Consider the following 20,464-nt stretch of genomic DNA (forward strand, 5'->3'; position numbering starts at 1 on the left):
CCACCCTGACCCTGCTCAGCAGGCTGCCCCCCAACCCCTCCCTGACCCTGCTCAGCAGGCTGCCAGCCAGCCAAGCTGGTCTTTGCCCCACCAGGCACCACCGACTCATCTCATGACTATAACAGCTTGCTCTGCTGACTTAAATTTGGAAATTTTTCATAACTTAACAATGCCAGAGACCTTTAAATTCCTAGGAACCTGCCCACAGAGCATTTTACAAGAACCCATCTGCTTGCTGTGTGTTTAATCCTTTAATGTTTGGTTCAGTTTGTTTCTGGAAGGCTAGTTTGTGGGGCAAGTTTGTGACTGCTGCAGTCGGGCCAAGCAAGCCAGAAACCCTTTCTTTAAAATGTCAGGAGTTGTAAGACAGGAAATATGTTCAGGGCAATGCCTCCGTGACTCCAAATTCAGGATGGACAAGCGAAGGCCGAATGCCTGGGTCTGCTGCTTTTGTATGAGGGGCTCTGCACTCAGCTCCATCCTCAGCACAGGACACCCTCCATCCTGCTGGGTGGGTTTGCTGAATAGTGAGGTGCGGAGAAGTCTGGGCCTGAGCCAGCCCTCCGACACCTCCCCAACAAGCTCCAGACTCCACTGTAACAGGGACAGCTTGCTGGTCTTATACCCCAGATCCCTTTCCCCCTGAAATTCCCTGTGGGTTTCCATTGTCTTTGACTTCTGCTTTGCTCTCCCGTTCCCTTCTTGTCTTGCTAAAGTTCATTCCTTGGCTCTGTTTTTTTTGTTGTTGTTCCTGGTCTCCCTTTGCCTGCTCTGTATTTTCTGGAAGATGGTAATTCCCCACTATCTCAGATGGGAAGAGGACCACATGTTGGCTAAATGAACACGCAAGGCCTCTGCAGCCATGGGAAGGGTTTGGTCATAGCTGTGTGGGGTCCTGCCAGCCCTCATCCTGGTGGAGGGACCCTGGTCATGGACACGACGGGAGAATCTGGGGCAGAATGAAACCTCCAGGAGAGGATACGAGTTCATGCAGGGTGTCCTTGCTGCCCCTGACCATGGCGGTCGGACGGGACGCCAGGCCTGTGACCCTGGATGGAGTCTGAGCCAGGTGCTTGCTGCACAACCTGTGTTAACCCTTGCAGGTTTAAATACTGTCTGGGTAGTGGTGGGACAACTGGAGGGGGATATGTGGTAGACTAAAGAGCAGAACAAAAATGTCCAAATGTCGCTTTTTCTAAGTTTTTAAACTCTGCCTAATTCTTGACATTCTTAAATCTTACAACTTTATAGGCTTTTTGTTTCCATTTAAACCTGAAAAATCTTTGAAATGCTTTTAGAGATGGGGTGCCTGGGTGGCACAGTCGGGTGAGCATGCAGCTCCTGACGTTGGCTCAGGTCATGATGTCAGGGTCATGGAACCATGTCCCGCGTCCGGCTTCACGCTCCGCGGAGAGTCTGCTTGAGATTCTCTCCCTCTGCCCCTCCCTCCACATGCACAAGTGCACTCTCTCTCTAAAATAAACAAATTGTAAAAGAAAAAAAAAAAGATAAATGCCTTTTGAGGTAATCCTAACCTAGTAAAACAACTTGAAAAACTGAGAAAAAAATATTAGGTTTATTTCACACACACCTAGGGGGTTTTGAGAGAGGTCTGAGTCTAGGCATAAGTTTATGGTGAATGGGTTACAGATTCAAATAAATAAGTTTTCCTAACTTGGTACATCATTTGGGAAAGATCATTTTATTAAGGGCAATTTTAGGGGCGCCTGGGTGGCACAGCAGTTAAGCGTCTGCCTTCAGCTCAGGGCGTGATCCCGGCGTTCTGGGATCGAGCCCCACATCAGGCTCCTCCACTATGAGCCTGCTTCTTCCTCTCCCACTCCCCTGCTGTGTTCCCTCTCTCGCTGGCTGTCTCTATCTCTGTCAAATAAATAAATAAAATCTTTTAAAAAAACTTAAGGGCAATTTTAGATGTTAAAAAAATATAATTTCATTGTCATCATGTCTGCAAGACCTTTTGTTCAAACTTCCAGGCATAAAATAAATAAGTCCTACAGATAGAGCGCATAGTGGCAACTACAGTTAATAACACTGTATTGCATATTTGAAAGTTGCCAAGGCAGTAGATTTTAAAACGTTCTCATCACAAGGAAAACATTGCCATTACTATGTGTGATGATGGGTGTTCACAGACTTACTGTGGTGATCATTTCACAACATAAATATCAAATCATTGCTATACACCTGAAACTAATGTAATGTTACACGTCAATTCTATCTCAATAAAAAAATAAAAATGTACTGCCATCAAGTCTACAGGACCTTTTGCTAAGAAAGAAAGTAAGAATTCCAAGTCTTAATGTTTGACGATGGATTCCACCCTTTCAAAGGCAAAAGTCTGAGCAGAGCTGTGCCCGGGCTCAGAAAATCATCACGTGATCCTTGGTCACTTCACAATCCATGCAGTGGGCAAGCTGTGGGGTCCAAGCGTCTGCAACTGGCTCAGGCTCTCTCTTTGCTATCAAGGGAGTCACCTTCCCAGGTTTCAAGAGCCTCATTAGTGACAGAAAGAGAAGTTTACATAACTTGTGGATTTGGGGCACTCTGTTTTGTGTCTGTGTGTCAGAAGCAGGGAGGACGGAAAGGGTTATGTAACCGGAACATGGGCAGACACACAGGCCACTAGGGCCTTTTTGGATCTCATTAAAAGTCCCAGAGTTGCCATTCCATTTATTTCAGGTACAAAGGGAAGCCTGGATCCTAGAGCTGGTTTCATGAGAGGAAACCTGGGAGTAACTGCCCTCACAGAGAGAGAAATTAGTAAAGTGCTTGATACTCTAGACATGGGAAGAAACAACTGCCTAAACCATCAAGGCACTAGAAATGAGAATCTCAGGGATGGTTCCTAAAGTCCCAACTATCTATTCCAACAGCTGTGTACGACTATGGTTCAAATGGAATGAGAGCCATATTTCAATAATGCAGAGATGATTTTATGAAGAATTAACAAACATCTTCCTTGGATGTGTCCTACTTACCACTCATCAACAATATTCATTAGTGGTAAGTTAACACATCAACCAAAAGGAACGTCATGGTTTTCAGTCCAGTTCCTCAGACAACAGAATCATGTTACTCAGGATAAGTGTGCTATTCCTTTTCAGCCCCTCCAGCATTTCTTGGATCTCCTAGAGTACCCCCTTTGAACTGAAACTTTCCATTTTTAAACCTTTCCCCTAATGTCCCTCCAGGCTCCCGCCCCCTGTTAATTACAGAGAAAATCCATTCAGTCAATTTTTGGGTTATCAGACTGTGGAAAATTTGTTTTTCAAGCTTTAGAAGATTGTTGAAGTGCCTTTCTCTCTCTCTCTTTTTTTTCCTTTTCTTTTTCATTTCAGATAACTCAAAACTGGTTTGGATCCATGACATCAACCTTGGCATGTACAAAGAATGAGGAATGAGGACTTTGCCTTGTTTGGAACCAAAAGAGAGGAATATCCACTCTGTCTTTTCCATTTTCATTAGGACAGTATTTTTTCCTTTTAGTTGGATGATGTATACTTTTAACATTCCAGGAAAAAAGTGTCAAGTGATATGCAAGTCATAATAAAAGAAAATCAAAAGAAATGCAATTACAAGGGACAAGGAACTTCATCATTCTTAGTACGAAATGCCCTGAGGAAAATCTAATTTTAAAAATTACCAGCACCATATAAATGAGAAGAGAATATATGAAAAGATGTGTTATTTTAAAACTTAATTTAATCCTTAATCTTTCTGGCTCTGGGACTTTTATCCTTATTTTTAAAGGCCCAAAGTTATCAGGTGCTGGGTAAGGAGTAAACCTCACACTAATGCAATGTCATAGTAGAAAGTGACAATGGGTCCTCCTGGTCTCACTTTGCTGGCTGGAACACGGTGGGACACAAAAAGGGTTATTAAATAAAAAGGGAACATGCACCGAAAATGAAACGAAAGCCTTCTCTTTCCCATTGTTATGAAGGTGCTTGTGAATGAAAACGGACATTCACATGACGTACTATAGTTGATAAAGGGCTCCCGTATCTACCAACTAGTGTGAGCCTCACAACAACCCACAGGTAAGTTAGGACTATTGTCACCCCTATTTTACAGATGATCAAGAATATGTAACTCTCCTAAGGACACACAGTTAATCAATAGTGGAACCAGGACTCAAACCCATAATTCTGACCTAAAATACCTTGCCTCTCCACTCTATCACACAGCTTCCCTAAAGAGAGTAATGACTACCAGCAAAATGGGCTTGCACAGAGCCAAGATGTTGTAAGCTTGAATACAGGAGGGACTTGCTCACATATAACATCTCTCTCTGAAAAAGTTTAAATTATGAGAAGAAAAAATCAAGCTAATTTCTGTCATAAATGTTGGTTGATAATAGAGGGCTTCGGCTTATTTCTGCCTATGTCACCATTCTAGCCCAGTGAGATTTTATTTTGCCACCCTCAACCCATATTTTAAAAAAAACCTGGAACCATTCATGTATTCAGAGAGAGAGAGAGTCCAAATAATAATGCAACAACACGGCCTTCCTTAAAAGCCTTTTCTTGATGGAATCTCCAATTTTCCTTTCCACTGTTATTACAGTGGCCTGGCAGAGGCTTTAGCAGTGAAGAAGAGAGAAGATGCCATTAATAAAATTGATTTCTAACCTTTTATCTAGTTTTCGTTTGGAATCAAGCACAATGCTTAACTCTCCAGAAAGGGTTCTCTTGACATAAGGCTTTTAGATTTAGGGAGAGACGTTTCCTTTGTCCAGATATGAATTTCCTCCACGTTGGTTAAGTCAGGCTGAAAATGAAAACAAAACAAAACAAAACACAAAAACCAAAACAGAGATCTGGTAGAATGACTGCTGTTGTGCCTCTCCTCTCCCTTCAGCAATGCCACTTCAAGACTGGGTTCCACAAAAAAGCACCTGCTCTCACCTTGTAGCAACAGTGGTGGATGCAGTAAGGCCCAAAGGAAAAAAAAAAACAAAAACCAGAAAAATCATTTTTTTTTTTGTCCCTTGGGCATTGTAATGATTTTTCTTCTCTTATTGCTATGTATATCTACTCCTTCCCCCCCACCTTCCCTTATCCCTATTCATTTGCTATCACCCTTTCACTTCACATTTGTCTTTGCTCTTATCATTCTTCTCTCAAGTTACATCCCGCTAGGTTGTGAAACTGTCATTACTAACCCTTCTCTGCACCCAAGAGCCCGGAACAAATTCTAAAACCAGACTCTGCTTGGCCTTTAGTGAGCTGTTTCAGTCTGATAAACCAGCAGTCTCCATGTAGGGATACAGAGGTGAATTTACATAGGGATGCCTTAAAAAACGCCAAAGCTTGGCTAAGTCATTGTGCAGACCTCCTGGCAATAACAGTTCTAGAAAGGTCAGGCTGCGACATAAAATTTGATGCTTGGGAAGGTGTTCTCCTGGTTGGGAGAGTGGGGATTGACTCTCCAACCTCCACGGGGTGACTCCAGATATATTATTCTAGTTTGACAAGCAACATTTTTCAAAGAATACCAAGCCATGTCTCCACCAAGCAGGCAAATGGGCCGGCCTTTTTTCATCCTGACCTCACTGAGCTCTCATTTTAGCTTCAACAAATTACTTGATAAGTCATCTTGGTTTCCCCTTCTGTAATGCAGTCAGGGGCATTCCCTGCTTCTCTCTCATCTCTCCAATTGCTCAAAGGGAACTTTCCCCTTCTTGTGCTTTTTCTATAAATTAGCCTGATTGATCAAATTAATCTGTTTAGATTTTCCCCCCAAAATTCCCTTCCCCACACTGACAGTGTCTGTTGTAACCCTAAGCTACTTTCCCCTCTGGCCCATGTACCTCCCCCACACCAGTCCCCCTGCCTGACTAACCATCCATCCCACATCACTGGCTGGGTACAGTTATGTGAATAGCATGACCTAAACTCTGGGGCGAACTTGAGAGAGAATCACAAACATTCTTCTCCTTCTAGTCAGGGACAAGGCTGTGAGAAGCCAGGAGGGAGCGATACGAGAAAGGAAAAACCTAAGTGGCATGGAGACATGGGCCGTGGTGTTCAGAGAAGGGATGAGACGAAGTAGGCCAGTTCATCCAGGCAAGGGGGCCACAGTAGTGAGGGGCTGGGGTGAGGGTGACAGCACGAGCTAGAGGCAGAGGGGGAAATGTGTACCCAGGCCTGACTGCGTGGGTTTAAAAACAAAATCTCATGGAGAAGATAATTGAAATGAAAGTCGGAGCTTATTAAATTTCTGTAGGCCCAACCCAATTTCTCATCATTCCCAGTCATGTGGATACATGCTAATTTCCTTGGCAGCCTTAGATAAAGCTCCTAATATGATTTGAGTCCCTTAGAGATTAGCACTATTATAAATATAAATGTTCAAACACAAGCAAGTTGAAACCAAATGCCCCCCAAACACTGGCTTTCTGTTATAGAAAGGTTTTCAGTAGAGCACTGAGCCCTTGGATAAATGAGCTAGGGAGCAGAGTTAAAGGGGCCCGTTGGCTAAATCTCAAGGCCAGGCTCCTTCACAGGAAGGAGCAAAGCGGGTAGGGGCTCCTAACATATATAATCTACAGCAGCTGGCAGGACAGCTTTGGACAACATTCTGAAAAACACGAATTCAGAACCACAAGTAGGGGCTTGGGTAGGAGATACTGAGACCCTGATCAAAACAGTCTTTACTCAGTGGCCAACCTGCAAAACATCTCCTTCGGGTTCCAACCGCCTTTTACAGCTTACAAGAGACTCACTAACAAATAGTTATAAATAGACATCAAGGAGTTTGTTTATCTAACTAAGAGAAAACAATGTTCGGCTTCTTTAGAAACATGTATTTGACACCAAACCGATGTAACTGTTATGGGACCAGAAACGGAGCACACCATACTGAGCCTGGTGTTTTGATGTGGTCATTATTCGCTAAGCAGAGCAGCCACTTGGCAACAACACTCCGTGTATGCCCAATTCTAGGTACTTGAAATTTTAAAAACAGATGTCTTCCAAGAGATTCTAAAATTAAAGATTTTTTTTTCATTAATTGGTAAGAACCTTCCCCAAATTCATCCACATACCTGAGATTTTGCTGTTAAGTGAAATCAGAAGGGATCGTGATGATGAAATCTATTCTTTAATTTTTCTAGCATTTGGGCACAGGGCTTTTTGTTAAATTAGCCAACCCATCTATCTGCAGAGTGCTGCCCTGAAATGTTCTTTTTTTTTTTTTAAAGATTTTATTTATTTATTTGACAGAGATAGAGACAGCCAGCGAGAGAGGGAACACAAGTAGGGGGAGTGGGAGAGGAAGAAGCAGGCTCATAGCAGAGGAGACTGAAGTGGGGCTCGATCCCATAACGCCGGAATCACGCCCTGAGCTGAAGGCAGACACTTAACCGCTGTGCCACCCAGGCACCCCTGCCCTGAAATGTTCTTACTACTAAATAATGAAGTGAAAAGTATTCCCAGGAGACAAAAGAATAAGAATTCATGGGCCTGCCCTCAGCACCTACTAGAGGTTCCTTTCTTACCGGAAGATGTAATTACTTGGGTTTGGGGAAATTAGAGAATACCCATTAGAGCAGGATGGTGGACTGGTCAGGTGACAAGGCCTCACTATGTCTTCAATTCTGGTATTTTCTACCTATTGGACAATGGCTCCTTTGGCAGATAATGTAAGAGGCTGGAATATCCATACAACTTCATCTCTCTCTCACCCGAGAAATGACCTCCCTCGGCCTCTGATTCTGTGCCTCCTCCTTCCACCCCTCTAGGATGAAGCCTAATGGAGGGAAAGGAGCAAGAGCACTCGAATAAGGCAGATCTAGGCTCGAACCTGGACTCTGCACATTACCAGCTGCATCAATAAGTTGGATGAGTTACCTGTTCTTCTTTCCTTCCCGGGAAAGTTTCAATCTAACTCATGTGAGATGAGGTCTTAACCTCCTTGAGCCTCCACTTCTTAATTCATAAAACATGGAATGCAAGACTCTAGTTCTAGAGTCATCACTAGGATCAGGGACCTCTGTGAAGCACTCAGCACAGGGACTGGCATCCATCCAGTAATTGCGATTTCCTTCCACTCCTCTCTTGTCTTTCCATTTAACTGTCAGAGATCTCGATGTCCTTTTCCTAGGGACTTTCTTTATAAGGAGGTGGTAGGAAATGCACACATGAAAACGGCAATGTGCAAAGTCTGAAGCTAGTAAATTTCTCTTTTCAGGGCTTGATGTTTTTGATCTTAGGATCTTATTGCCTAACATCATTAGTCAAGGTGATTCTTAAAAAAAAAAAAAATCTCAAATTACACCCGATGCCTTTGAGCGGTCTGCTACAAGCCCAGGAGAAGAGTTCTAGAGTCAGTAGAAAGCTACTGTCTCCAGATCTCGGTGCAGAAAGGCCAGCCTGGTCCTCATCAGGCAACAGAAAGAACATCTGACTGTACTAAGTCATGAGGTCCCCACCTGGAATGCTCCACGCAGGCTGGATACTTCAAAAAGCCAATGGAAGATCCAGAGGAAGACAGAGAGCTGGTATAGTCAAGAGGAGAGGAGCCTTCCACAGGACAATGATGTTTATAAATCAGATGTGGCCCTGGAAAGGGGCAGCCTGACTGTGGAAGCTGGGGATATTCATGAACTCTCAATGGTACAGAAAGGAAGAAAATAATTTCTTCATCACATCCCTGAACCTCCCAACCATGGGTCAGTCTGTCAACCCGGAGTAGGTAGCTTTAGGGACACAGGTAATGCAGTGCTATTCTGCGCATGGGGAGGGACTTAGGGAACTAGCCTCCCCCAAGTGGTAGAGACCTCATTCTCTTCCTTGATTTCAGCTACAACTTTGCTAAGGGCCCTTTATGCCGATGGCGGCCCAATGAGCCATCCAACCCTAATCCAGAACCAATGTATCCACATATACATCAGGTACCTCAAATCCAACACACTCATTAAGGGAACTCCTTAAGCCTTCCCCAAATCTGCCTCTAAACCCCCAGTCAGTCCCTGGGCACCCTTCCACCTAATGGGAAACCCAGAAGTGATTCCCAACTTCTCCTGCTCCCCTCCCTACCCACACCTGTCACTGCCTTCTCTGCTACACGATGGCTCCTTTTTCCAGTCTCTGATGCCAGATCCCTTCACCCTGCTGCATTGCCCCTCATCTGCCTACACCACCCTGTGTCCCTCCAGCCTGCCCTCAGCCCTGTTGCTGGGGGTTCCTCTTAAACCACAAACGATCTCTCTCATTCAAAAGCCCCAAGTGACTCCCCATTACCCAGGGGGTGAACTGGCCCTGTCCCACGCCTCCAGCTCCACCCAGCTCATGCCTTAAACTCCATGGAACTATGGGCAGCATCAGCCCAAACTGCATACCTCCAGCTGATCCCGGCTCCCACCACATCCTCAGGCCTCTCAACAATCTGTTCACACATCACCTCCTCCATGAAGCCCTTTCTGACTAAGCCCCATCACCTCCCCACCATACCCATCTCTGCTCACTACCAGGCTCGCTGCTACAGCTGACTCCTTCCCCTCCAGGGTGGCACAGTCCACCCTTCATCCCATTCTTGTCAGGCTCTCATGGTGCCTGACACCTGGTAGAAGCTGTGAGTTTGGGGAGTGACTAAATAAAGGAATCAAAATTAAAATGAGTTCAACAGCACAATCCACAAAGACTGTGCCATGCTCAAGGAAGGCAGACCTACGTGTTAGAGGAGAATCGAGGGGGTGGGTGGGACTGACAGCCATAGGGTGTGTGGTAGAATCTAGAATGTCGACTTGGATTTCCAAGTCTACTATTTCCTAGCTTTAAGATCTTGGCCAAGATGTCTAATGCCTTTGAATCTCAGTTATTCACCCATAAAGATGAGGGGGTGATGGCATTGGCTGCGAGGCTGGGGTGAGGGTGCATCCAAGGGGACAGAGCCAGGCCTTCTCCATCAGTCCATGGACCTGGACCCCAGTGCTGGCCTGGGGCCTGGGGGAAACAGCAGGGGTCAGAGCACACAGCTCCCGCCTCAGGGGATGGCCAGTCGGCTGAACGAGGCAAAACAGCCTTGTTTGAAAGGTTGAGAAACCACACAGCAAGTCAGTAACAATCAGATGAGTCACCAGACGGAACATGATCTGTGGCCAGATTGGCGCGGGATGTGCGGTGCACTGGGTGGGGGGAGCATTGTCCCGGGTCGAGGGTGTGGAGGGAGGCTGGTGGAGGAGGAGGGTCTCAGAGCACCAACTTGTTGGGACGGAAGCCAAAGGGTGCTCTGCGGTCTAGGTGATGGGATGGTTCCCAGGTTGGGTTTGTTGCTTTAGGCTCTGTCGGCTGCTCTCTGCTGCCCCCTGTTGGTGTGTAGAGGGAAGAGTAGGACTGTGGCTGAGATGGAGAGAGGGAGAGATTAGCAGGTGAGGTGGTGGGGGTTAGAAATGCAGCAACTGGGGGTAGGTGGTGGAGGTGGGAAAGAGAGGCGGGCCCGTGGGCGTTGCCAGCAACCCTCTCCTCCTTTCTTTTCCTGGAGCGCTGGTCACACCCCCTCTTCTGCCCCCTCCCCTCATTTTCTCTTTGCAGGTCAGAGGCTCATCCTCTGTTTCCCAGGACCCCAGTATGGACCACTGGTGTGGCTAAGGTAAGGTGCACTTAGCATTTTTGCGACTTCCCTTCTCACTGTCTTGCTGAGGGCATTTCTCAAGGCCAGAAACCACTTTATCCCTGAATGCCCAGTAAATATTTGTGAAGTTTGTGGAGAAGAAAAGAAAAGAGAAAGAAAGAAAAGAAAAAGAAAAAAGGCTGAGGGGGCAGAAGACAGGGAGGGGCAGAGAAGTGAAGGAAGCTATAGTTAACACAGCCATAGTTATCCAGCAGCAGGGGGGCAGAGGATTGTCTCTTGGGGGGAAAAACTGCAAATAACTTTTCCCATTTGCCCCAACCCAGTGCTTTCAACTTAGAAAATATGACCAGCTTCAGGACTTACATCAGTTGACATTTTGGGCTACGTAATTCTCTCTTGGAGGAGGGCATCCTAGGACGTTTCGCAGCATCTGTGGCCTCTACCCACTAAATTCACATAAAAACCCCTGCCTAGCTGGAACAACCAAAAATGTCTCCAGGCCCTGCCAACTGACCGACTGTCCTCCGGGAAGGCAAACTCACCCCTGGTGAGAAGCCCCACCTTAGGGGATTGGTAGGCCTGCCCCAAATGCCCAGAGCTCTCCTTCCGTCCACTCACCCTCACCTGAGCACCGCATGAATGCCGAGTGCCCACCTGCCCCGCCACTTCACATTCACAGAAACAGAAACAGAGGCTTCCTTCAGAGGCCCACGTCCTGGGTAGAGGGCTCCTCTCTTGCTCTGCTCAGTAACTGCAAACTGGTAGATTTCATAACCTCACAGGGGCTCTGCACCCAGAGTCCTGACTTCCTGGCCAACCAGAGATTCAGGTAAAAGGGTTTACCCAGAGGCAGCTCTGGGGTGAAGGTGCAAACATGGGAGACTCTGCTCTCCAGTTTCTCCTCCGTCTCCTCTCCTCTGAGCTGGGTGCTCAGTAAGAAAAGGCCACAGCAGCTACTTATGTGAACATGAACCCGGGGCCACCCTCCTTCAAATTCAGATGGCAAGTTCTGGAGTTAAATAAGAAAGACTTTGCACAAATAAACAATTAAGCTAATTGTGGTTCTGACATTTTTCCCCCCTCAGAAATTAAGTACCCAAATGGCGTTAGGCTTCCAGGCTGCGCCTCAGTCCAGAAAAAACCAGAATGCAAGGAGCTGAAGGAATTGGTTCCAAGTCCCTTTATTTTTTAAGCAAGGAAGTGGGAGGCCCAAAGAAGTGAAATGCCAGCCAGTACAGAAGCCAGGACCGGACACATCACCTAACCTTATTTAAGACAAAGTTCCCAACACTCCCCTCTATCCAGCCAGGCAGGAGGAACATGGTCTCCAGGAGGGCAGTCCCAGACAGTATCCTCAGAGTGTGTGTCACCAAGTCATGTCTGTACCTCAAGACATGGCTTATCTCTTGGAAGCCCTTTGCCTGGGGCTGGTTTGTAAAACCATGCAAGGGGCAACCAAACAGAGTCCCTTAGAGGGTACCCGTACCGGGCTCTGTGACGTGGTTTTCAGTGAAAATTCGTATTAGCTCTTTTCAGCTTTAAGCTTAAACTCCAGCTGGTTTTATCTTCTCTCACTTATTATACTGTAACTCTGTGCATGGTGTAAAGGTCACACCTGTGTTTATATGCTATATGCCATCAAAATACCGTGAAGAGAACACTATGTGGTCTCTATCAGAAGATCAAAAAAGAAGGGGAGAGGCAGGCTTTGCTCCGAGGTTGGGGCCATTTTGTCCTTCTCGAACACTGCAACAGGTCCGTGTTCACTGCGGCTACCAACAGTTTACTTCTGGGCGAAGCACACACTGTTTACGGACAGAGAAACAAACAGGCACCTGTCCGGTTTCAGGGTGACTAGGGAGTTTCCAATCTGGATATGACAAAACTTTTACCCTGTACCCAAACATTCTTTTCTTTTATTTTTAAAGCCAAAATTAGAAAGAAAACAAACATATAGAGGGCTCAGTGTAGAGGAAAAAGAAACTCAAAAAAGTCAAGACCTTTCATAAGAAAAGCTCCAACTTGGTCTAAACTCACCTGGCCTAGAATCTAGGGTTCCTTTCAGGAGAGAACAGGCTGTGTGTCCCAGCGGCCTGAGAGGCTGGCTGTTCTCAGAGTCTCCAGGTAGGAGGTCTCTCCAGTTTCCCACACTGGAGGAGTGGGTTGTGAGGATGTTGGGGGAGAGAAGAAGTCAGAGAGAGAGTCGCTGGAGGAGTATTTTTCTTGTCTAACCTAGCGGTGCCTTGAGGTGTAATTAATAAGTAACCGCCAAGAGCAACTCTGCAGTGGAGGCCTTAGCCCACCACCTGTGAGTCTGTCCGTCTGTCTGTCTGCCAGTGCAGAAAGAACCTGATACTATTTACCTGGCCACCCAGTGACCTGACCCTAGCAGGGGCTTTGCTAATTAGCATAGGCCCTCAAAGCCCAGCCTTGGGATTGGCTGTCACACGTTCCCCACATTCCAAGCATCAGTCTGTGCTGGGCCCTCAGAGACCCCCAGGCAGCCTGCCAGCCAGTCGCAGGAGCACATGATTGCCCTCTCACCTGCTGGTTCCACGCTGGCCCTGTCCACCTGGGGGCACGTGGAACCCCAGCCTGTCCCAGCACCAGAATCCAAGGCCTACAACCTTATCTTCAAAAAGGCATCTTCTGAAGCCATATGGGGAAAAAAGCATTTTGCTTTAAAATGAGCTGGCATTGCACTGACTTGAAAACAGGTCAGTCGGCTTCAGTTAAGCCAGGCTGTAACTGGAACTGATCACGTACATTAACATGAAATGCCAACAGATATTTATACAGCTGCCTGTCTGCCCCCCATACAGCGGCAAGTCATTAGTTCATGGGAGATTCATCCGTTTATAAAAGATACTAGATAAGTATTTTAAATCATGTGAATATGGATTTCTGCTCGGTGCATCTACTTTAAAACCCAGGATCAATATGAGGCCCTTTCCCCCAAGCACTGCAAATCAAGTTTTCGTCCCTCAGCTATGTCCAGGCAGCCCTATGCTCTAGACAGCTGGGATCATGCTTAAGTAAACCAGAGGCAGGGCTGGGCAGAGTGATTTTCACTAAACTCACAAAAACACAACTGAAAGAGAACTATTCTTAAGAAAGACTCATGTACCATAAAAGGGGAATTTCCAGAAGCCTCTGATATTAGCAATTTGCCCTTCCATTCCCTTCCTCTCTAGTTTCAAGATGAGATGATGACAAAAGAAAGACTTTCAGAAAAAAAAAACAAAACCCATGAAACTCTGTATACAAACGTGTAAATGGACACAGTGTAACTTGTGGGAATTTCCACACCTGCTCTGATTTGCCAGGAAGAGGAGGAAAAGCAAGGGTACCTTTGCCCCCACTCGCCCACATTCAGACATAATCATTAACTCCATTTTCTTGCTTTAAAATAAATATCACGACTTACGGAGTACAAGTTTTCTTTTTCTTATGGGGCAAAAGTAGTTTTTCCAAAGTTCCGAAGTGGATGTTTTTAGAAGCAGAGGGAGCTGGTAATTTTCTCAAAACTAGCACAAGTATGGATGTTCCTCCTTTCGCTTTCCAGTTTTACATAGGCATTTAAGGCCAACACGCGCTGGCTAATTTCAGTAGAACGTTCCAGAGGGAGGGAAAGCACTCCGTCTCAGGGGGTGAGTGGACATTTATTGGGCATTCGCTTCTTGCATGCCTGGGATATTAGGTACTGTGGGGGAGTCATATTCAGGAAATAGAAGACAAAATCCAATTGAACAGGGAAATGAGCCAAACAAAAATGGACATAAAGATTAAAAAAAAAAAAAAAGCCCACATATGAAAACACAGACACATGCACATAGCCAGCTGTCGAATCTGTAAACTGGGCCTAACCTGCTCACCTTGCAAAGATTTCCCGTGTGGTGGGGACTGCCCACATACACGCATTTTTTAGTTTCTGCCTGCGGACCCTTATGTTTCTAGATCTCCTTAAATGGGGTCATTTACATCACACCCACTTGTTATTTTTTTCTAAACTCAAGCCGCTTTATTATTCTAAAGATTCCCATCAAGGTGTAATTTACATACAGCAAAACGAACACGTTTTCTGTGTACCCTTTGATGAACTTTGGCAAAAGCATACACTCCTGGAACCTGGGACGTACTCCCCTATCAGGATACGGAGCATTTCCATCCTCCCAGAAAGATCCCTTGAAGCCACTTTGTTTTTAAATTATTTGCATCTGAAGGTTTTTGCGTGGAGATTATCAAAGCCAAATGTGTGGGAAGAAAGGCTAATCATCCATCATCTCCTACAAACACAGGTAGTGAAGGTTCTGAAGACGGTGCAGGAGGGGGCCTGCACAGGCCCATCTGCCCGGGATGGGCGCTTTTACTAAGTGCCAAGGGGCTTTTCAGGGACAGGCGCGCAGGGCCCTCTCAGCAATCCAGCTGGCGCTAGAGCATGTCACACATTGCATGGGTTTTTCTGGTTTTGTTCTTTAGGCATCGGGGTTTACGTGTTTAGAAAGAGGGAAGTTGAGGCTGGGTAGTCAAATCTACCATAGTCTCAAAGGAGCAAATGCTCTCCGATTAGGAGGGTGCAAGCAAGCTCGGCTCAGAGCACAACACTCCTTTCCAAAATTCTGTTGCAACATCATCAGAGGGCGTTCACATGACCAGGCAAATTAGAAATTTTCTTAACATTTCCTGTTTCCCAAATTTCAGAGACCAGCAGGGAATGTCTGGCCCAGAGTAAGGGACAGTGCTTTGACATGGTGTTGCCCTGCTGGCCTGTCAAAGGGGGGAGGGGCTGGCCTGGGAGCAAAACAAAGGCCCCACGTACTTCCTTTGGAGTGGGAGCGGGGGTACCCTTGCTCTGGTGAACCGAACTGGCAGACGGACCAGGAGTGGAAGGCCAGGCCCCTCTACTCTTCTGGGCGTTCGTTTCTCATGTGAGGCTGAACTACTTCATGGACATTCAGATTGTAGATCTTCAAAGCAAACACTGAACGAAAAAACATTCTACAATATTACGCAGGAAGTAGTTTTTTTTTTTTAATCACTTTTCCAAAATGGTACCCTGAGGTAATCCTTTCTTAAATCCCCCAGCAATCAAAACAATGTGGTTGCAAAAGTTTACAACTTTAAAACCTTTCAAAGGTCACCTCCCTGCCTCACACCCTCTCGCATAAGAGCATAACGGATATTTTGAGTCACATGTATTGTTCTTTGTTCATTTGCATTTGGTGAAATCCCTCTTTTAGACCAATTTAGTAAGTGCTGCCTTGGGCTTCCTTGGTGATTGTTCTCTTGTCTTGTATATATGTTTTTTATGTCAAAAAAATGTAGACCCCTTCTGTCACTTCTACTTTCTTTTTGCTCAAATGGTTTTTCCATCTTGCTTGGGCTGGAATTCCTTCTCCTTCAGAGCAGACTAAGCCCTTCAAGGCTCCGATGAAGTCCCTGTCCTTCACGATGTTTTTAGACCTGTCACTCCTTGGCTTCTCCCTACCGGACCTCTTGTGGAAGGAACATACCTTTCCATACTTCAGGCTCCCTTGGTGTGGTCTCCACCACTAGACAGAGTTATTGAAGAGTTCCAGTGTCATTACAAAGAGAGCTCATAAAAGAAAGATGGGCTACCCCGAAAATTTATCCTAAGCACCTACTGCCCCAGCACAGGGATTTCTACCAATAGAGATTCTCCAAATACAATGTATGGCCAAGAGCCCTTGGGCTGGCACCCCTTCCTCCCAGCAGATGCACCGTGCACGCCAGCTGTCACGGGAGGCCTGAGTGCCTTATGAGGCTGCCTGCTCCCTCCCCCGGCTCCGTGTGTAAGCCAACGTTGCTGGCTTTTAGAAACATATTTCTTGCTCTATGAATAATTTAAACGTGAGTCATGCTCAGTTTCACCAGCCGGTACATGTGACCCACAGTGCTGGTTAAGTGTATCTATAGATGTGTAAACCAAAGCAGTTCTTAGAACACAGATTTCCCCCTCCCACGTGCTGTTTATTTCCCTTCACTTCGCAGGGCTGAGCGATATGATACAGATGAGCTGCTGGGTACTGCCTGCTCCTTACTCAGGCCTGGGATGGGCCCCCACAGAGGGAACAAAGCTCAGCATCCAGTGAGAGAAAATAAAAGGTCCCAAGGAGGAAAAGAGGCAGGCAAATGGCCTAATAAACTTACTTTGTATTACTAGACTATCAAGAAGCTATGAGAAAGACCCATAAAAATCTAATACGATGAAGATCCACATAAACAAAAACTGCTCTGAGTTCTGTTTCTTTCTGTCCTTGTACATTTTAGACCTAAAGAAGTACAGCTCGCTCGCTCTCTCTCTCTCACACACACACACACACACACACACGCACACGCACATGCACATGACCCATTGTATCTGCATTTCTAAAACAGAAAAACATTCCTGGGACCTGCTGTGGTCTGACTTGATAACTCACACATATTAACATGTTTTTATTTCTCCAGCTTGTAGTTATTCTTCTATCACTGGAGAAGGTGCAAGGCCCAGCTCAGGGACATGACTGTTGCAGGAAGGACGTCGGGTGACACAGCTGCCAAGCACTCTAGATAGTGTTTCCTACCTCCTCTCACTTCCTTTTTTCTATTAAACCAAATCTAAAAACTCCTTTGCCTGCTAGCTTCCCATGGACGTCTCCTCCACTTCTGCGATACTTCATTATGTCTGCTCTCTGGTCTTATTTTGCTACTGGTTATATAATAGTCATGCCTCTCCAGGTTGATGACAAGTTCTCTGAGGTGGGGAAGGAAGAATTTTACCCTGCTATCACCATAGCACCTAGCCCACAGCAATGGGCAAATCGAACTTCCAGATCAAAAGAAATAATATTATTTTATTTTTGCCCAAAAAGCATAATAGGCAAGATTTGCTTCATTTTTAGCCCTCTGTTAAAACGCCGGCTGAAAGGCAGATTTTCCCGCTCATCCTAGTCGGAAGCTGTGTGGAGAGGAATAAATGCACGGACTCTTCAACAAAAGGAAAAATACAGGCCATCAGAGGCACTTACATGGCACCATGAACAAGCATTGATTTAAGCACTGAACAAATATCAATTCACCTGAACTTCGTATCGACCCAAGGAAGCAGGCAGTGTTACCATCTCCACTTCCCACACGAGGAGACAGATAGCTAATAGTTAGAAAGGGCCGAGCTGGATTCAAACACAGGCCACGTGGGTGCTCTGTGCTCCCAGGGGCTCTGCAGTATTCCTGTTCCAGCTGTGTGCTTCTGCAGCCGGTCCTCTACACGGATACCTGGTTGCACTCACCTGTGCTAGAAACCACCGTCACTCAAGTCCCATGTAAAGAGAACTAATGATTAGATGCCATCTGCCAGGGAAACTTCAAAAAGAAGTATGGCAGTATGCGAGCCAAGTAAATAGCATCTTCTTTGAAGTGCAGGGATGCAACTCTACCAGTCCATCCTGGGGAACCTGCAAAATGGTGCTACCCATGCTCTGTAGAGATACCAGGTTCAAATCTCTGGACAACCTGGAGGTTAGGATCCCCTTCAGACCAATATTTTACTACATACCCTACAGAGTTTCCCAAATCCCTAATTCCTCAACACACAGAAACTCAATAAAGCCCAACTCATAGCTGCAGTTGGATTTGTTTACTGTGTTTTAAATACGATTCTCAAGCAAGCCCACACATGGCAGGCTTGAGAACTCCAGATTAGGTACAAGAAGAAAAACCTCATCCTGGTGGTCAAATCATGGCAGGAAATGATGCCACCAGCAATTATTCATGTATTAGCAGTTGCTTAAGTACCATAAGGCTTTTAGGGGAAAAGACTGGGAGGCAGTGGTTGGAAATGCAGCCCCATTATTAATGTAGTCAAGCTATTCAGCTGGATTCAATAAAGTAAAAAGCCCTGCCCAGACCAGTGTCTGTAGAAGATGCTAAGAGCTGTTTTTTTTTTTTTTTTTAAATCTGGCTTTATTGAATCCAGGCTTTATACACAGCATTCCTTCTTCCTGAATGGCTGAAAAACCATCCCATGCATTTTAAGCCATTGGAGAGGAAATGGACTTAAGTTGCATCAAGAAAGCACAGTTAGATTTAAGGGAGAGAACTTCATAATGCTCAAGGCGATCGAAACCTTGGTAGCCTTCTAGACACTTTGTCAAGATAGGCTGTGAAATCCTCTTATCAATTCAGCTCAGGTTAAAAACCATGACTGGGAGCCTACTGTGGGCCCAGGCCCACATGGGTCCTGCGGGGACCCGAACATAGCAACGTGAACAAAATGTAACCCCAGCTCCTGAGGATCTCACCACACAGGGAAGGAAGTGGGAGTTTGCACTGACTAGCACTGGCAGACTAGGTTGGATGAACATCAGTTGGTATCTCTGTCTGTGTGTCTGTCCCTCTCTGCAGTCTTACTGCTGTCACTTTCCATGTCTTTGCCTCTTCATGTTTTAGGACTCTTTTGTCCCCATCTCCCAGACCCCAAGCTTCAGACCTCTCTGGCCTGGGTAGCCCGCAGGCATCTTCTGTGTTTATCCCTCCAACCACATCTTTGGCCGGCTGCTGCTGCTGCCTCCAGTCCCCTGCTCAGTGGCCCAATTCACACTGCTCAGCAATGCCGAGAGACCTTTCTGATCCCCATCTCTTTTGCATGGTTGGCTGCAGAACCTGACGAGAAGCCATTAGAGGAGTCTACTCTTTGGGAGAGGCCATCAGGAAAATATGCATCATATTCACCTTCTCAACAGTTCCTCAATACCAAGAGCCCAGATACAGAGGGCAAGTAAAGAATGATTTGGTAAGACTTTGTCCTCCAGGACTTTATGATCTAGTGAAGGAATAAAAAAGACCTCAGCCCAAGGGAAAGCACAAACAAACTATATGACAATGTTAAAAACAGCAACGACTCCCAGGAAGGGTCTAATTGGTCCAGAGAGTTATCATCGAAAATCAATGTCCCAAATGGGCAGAGTCCATGTGTCAGATCGCCTTACCGACTGTCCTATCTGTGAGCAAGTCTGTCACCTTTTTGTTAAACCAGGGACCTTAATCCAACATGGCTTATGGATGTGCTGGAGGCCCACAAGACACAACACCTGGCCCTTGGTGTGAGGAGCTGGTCACCCTCTGCAGAAAGGATCTGTGGCATGGTGGGCCCAAGGGCTTTATACACAGCCCAATACAGTGCCCCAGAGAGAGACAGCTAACAGAAAAAGAGGGACACCAGGAAGTGCTAAGGAGGAGAGAGACAGTTCCAAGGAAAGGAGAAGAATATTCTCTATAGGAGGAGAAACTTGGCCAAACCTTGGATTGGGCCTTGAAAGATGAGAGGATTTGGATCTGGGAAGGGATGGGGGAGTCACTCCAGACAGATTAGCTGCCAGGAGCTCTGGAGGGGCCGGGGTAAAGCATGCATATCTTGCCTGGCTCAGGGACGCAATCCTGGACACTGAAGGTCCCTAGGGAGTAATGTTCCTAGCATCATACTCTGTCCCATCCCATTATCCTAAAATCCCCACAAAGTCATGCCATGCCTGTAGCTCCCATTCCTTCTCATACCCTTCACACTGACCCCTCCAGGCTAGGACACTGGTGACCCTTTTTCCCAGGTCCCAGGACTTCCCGGCAAGCTGAATTGCCAGCGGGCCTTTGTCCATTTCCCTTAACCTCCCCTCATGGCATTGGGAGCTGGTGCTGTCACTCGCACACCTCTTGTCAGCCACTGTGCGTCAACAGTAGAAAGAGAGCCAGACGAGACAGAACATACTCAGTGAAGGAACATACAGAAAGGACGCACTGGCTGGGAACATTTGCATAAGCTACACTAATAGTCACTGACCCAGAAGATACCCTGCAGAGTGTCACACCAGCT

The 20,464-nt window shown here is 46.2% G+C and overlaps 1 protein-coding gene and 1 long non-coding RNA gene across 2 annotated transcripts in view; one reads left to right on the plus strand and one right to left on the minus strand.

The window, feature by feature from the left end:
- BCL2 (BCL2 apoptosis regulator) overlaps positions 1-20,464 on the minus strand; it is a 160,829-nt gene that overhangs the window by 19,171 nt on the left and 121,194 nt on the right.
- Positions 10,270-20,374, plus strand: LOC117795993. Its single transcript, XR_004620222.1, has 3 exons — positions 10,270-10,393; positions 10,557-10,614; positions 19,258-20,374. It is a non-coding gene; the product is annotated as an uncharacterized LOC117795993 (long non-coding RNA).

Source organism: Ailuropoda melanoleuca, chromosome 14 (assembly GCF_002007445.2).
Source record: "Ailuropoda melanoleuca isolate Jingjing chromosome 14, ASM200744v2, whole genome shotgun sequence".
Classification (NCBI taxonomy): Eukaryota; Metazoa; Chordata; class Mammalia; order Carnivora; family Ursidae; genus Ailuropoda; species Ailuropoda melanoleuca.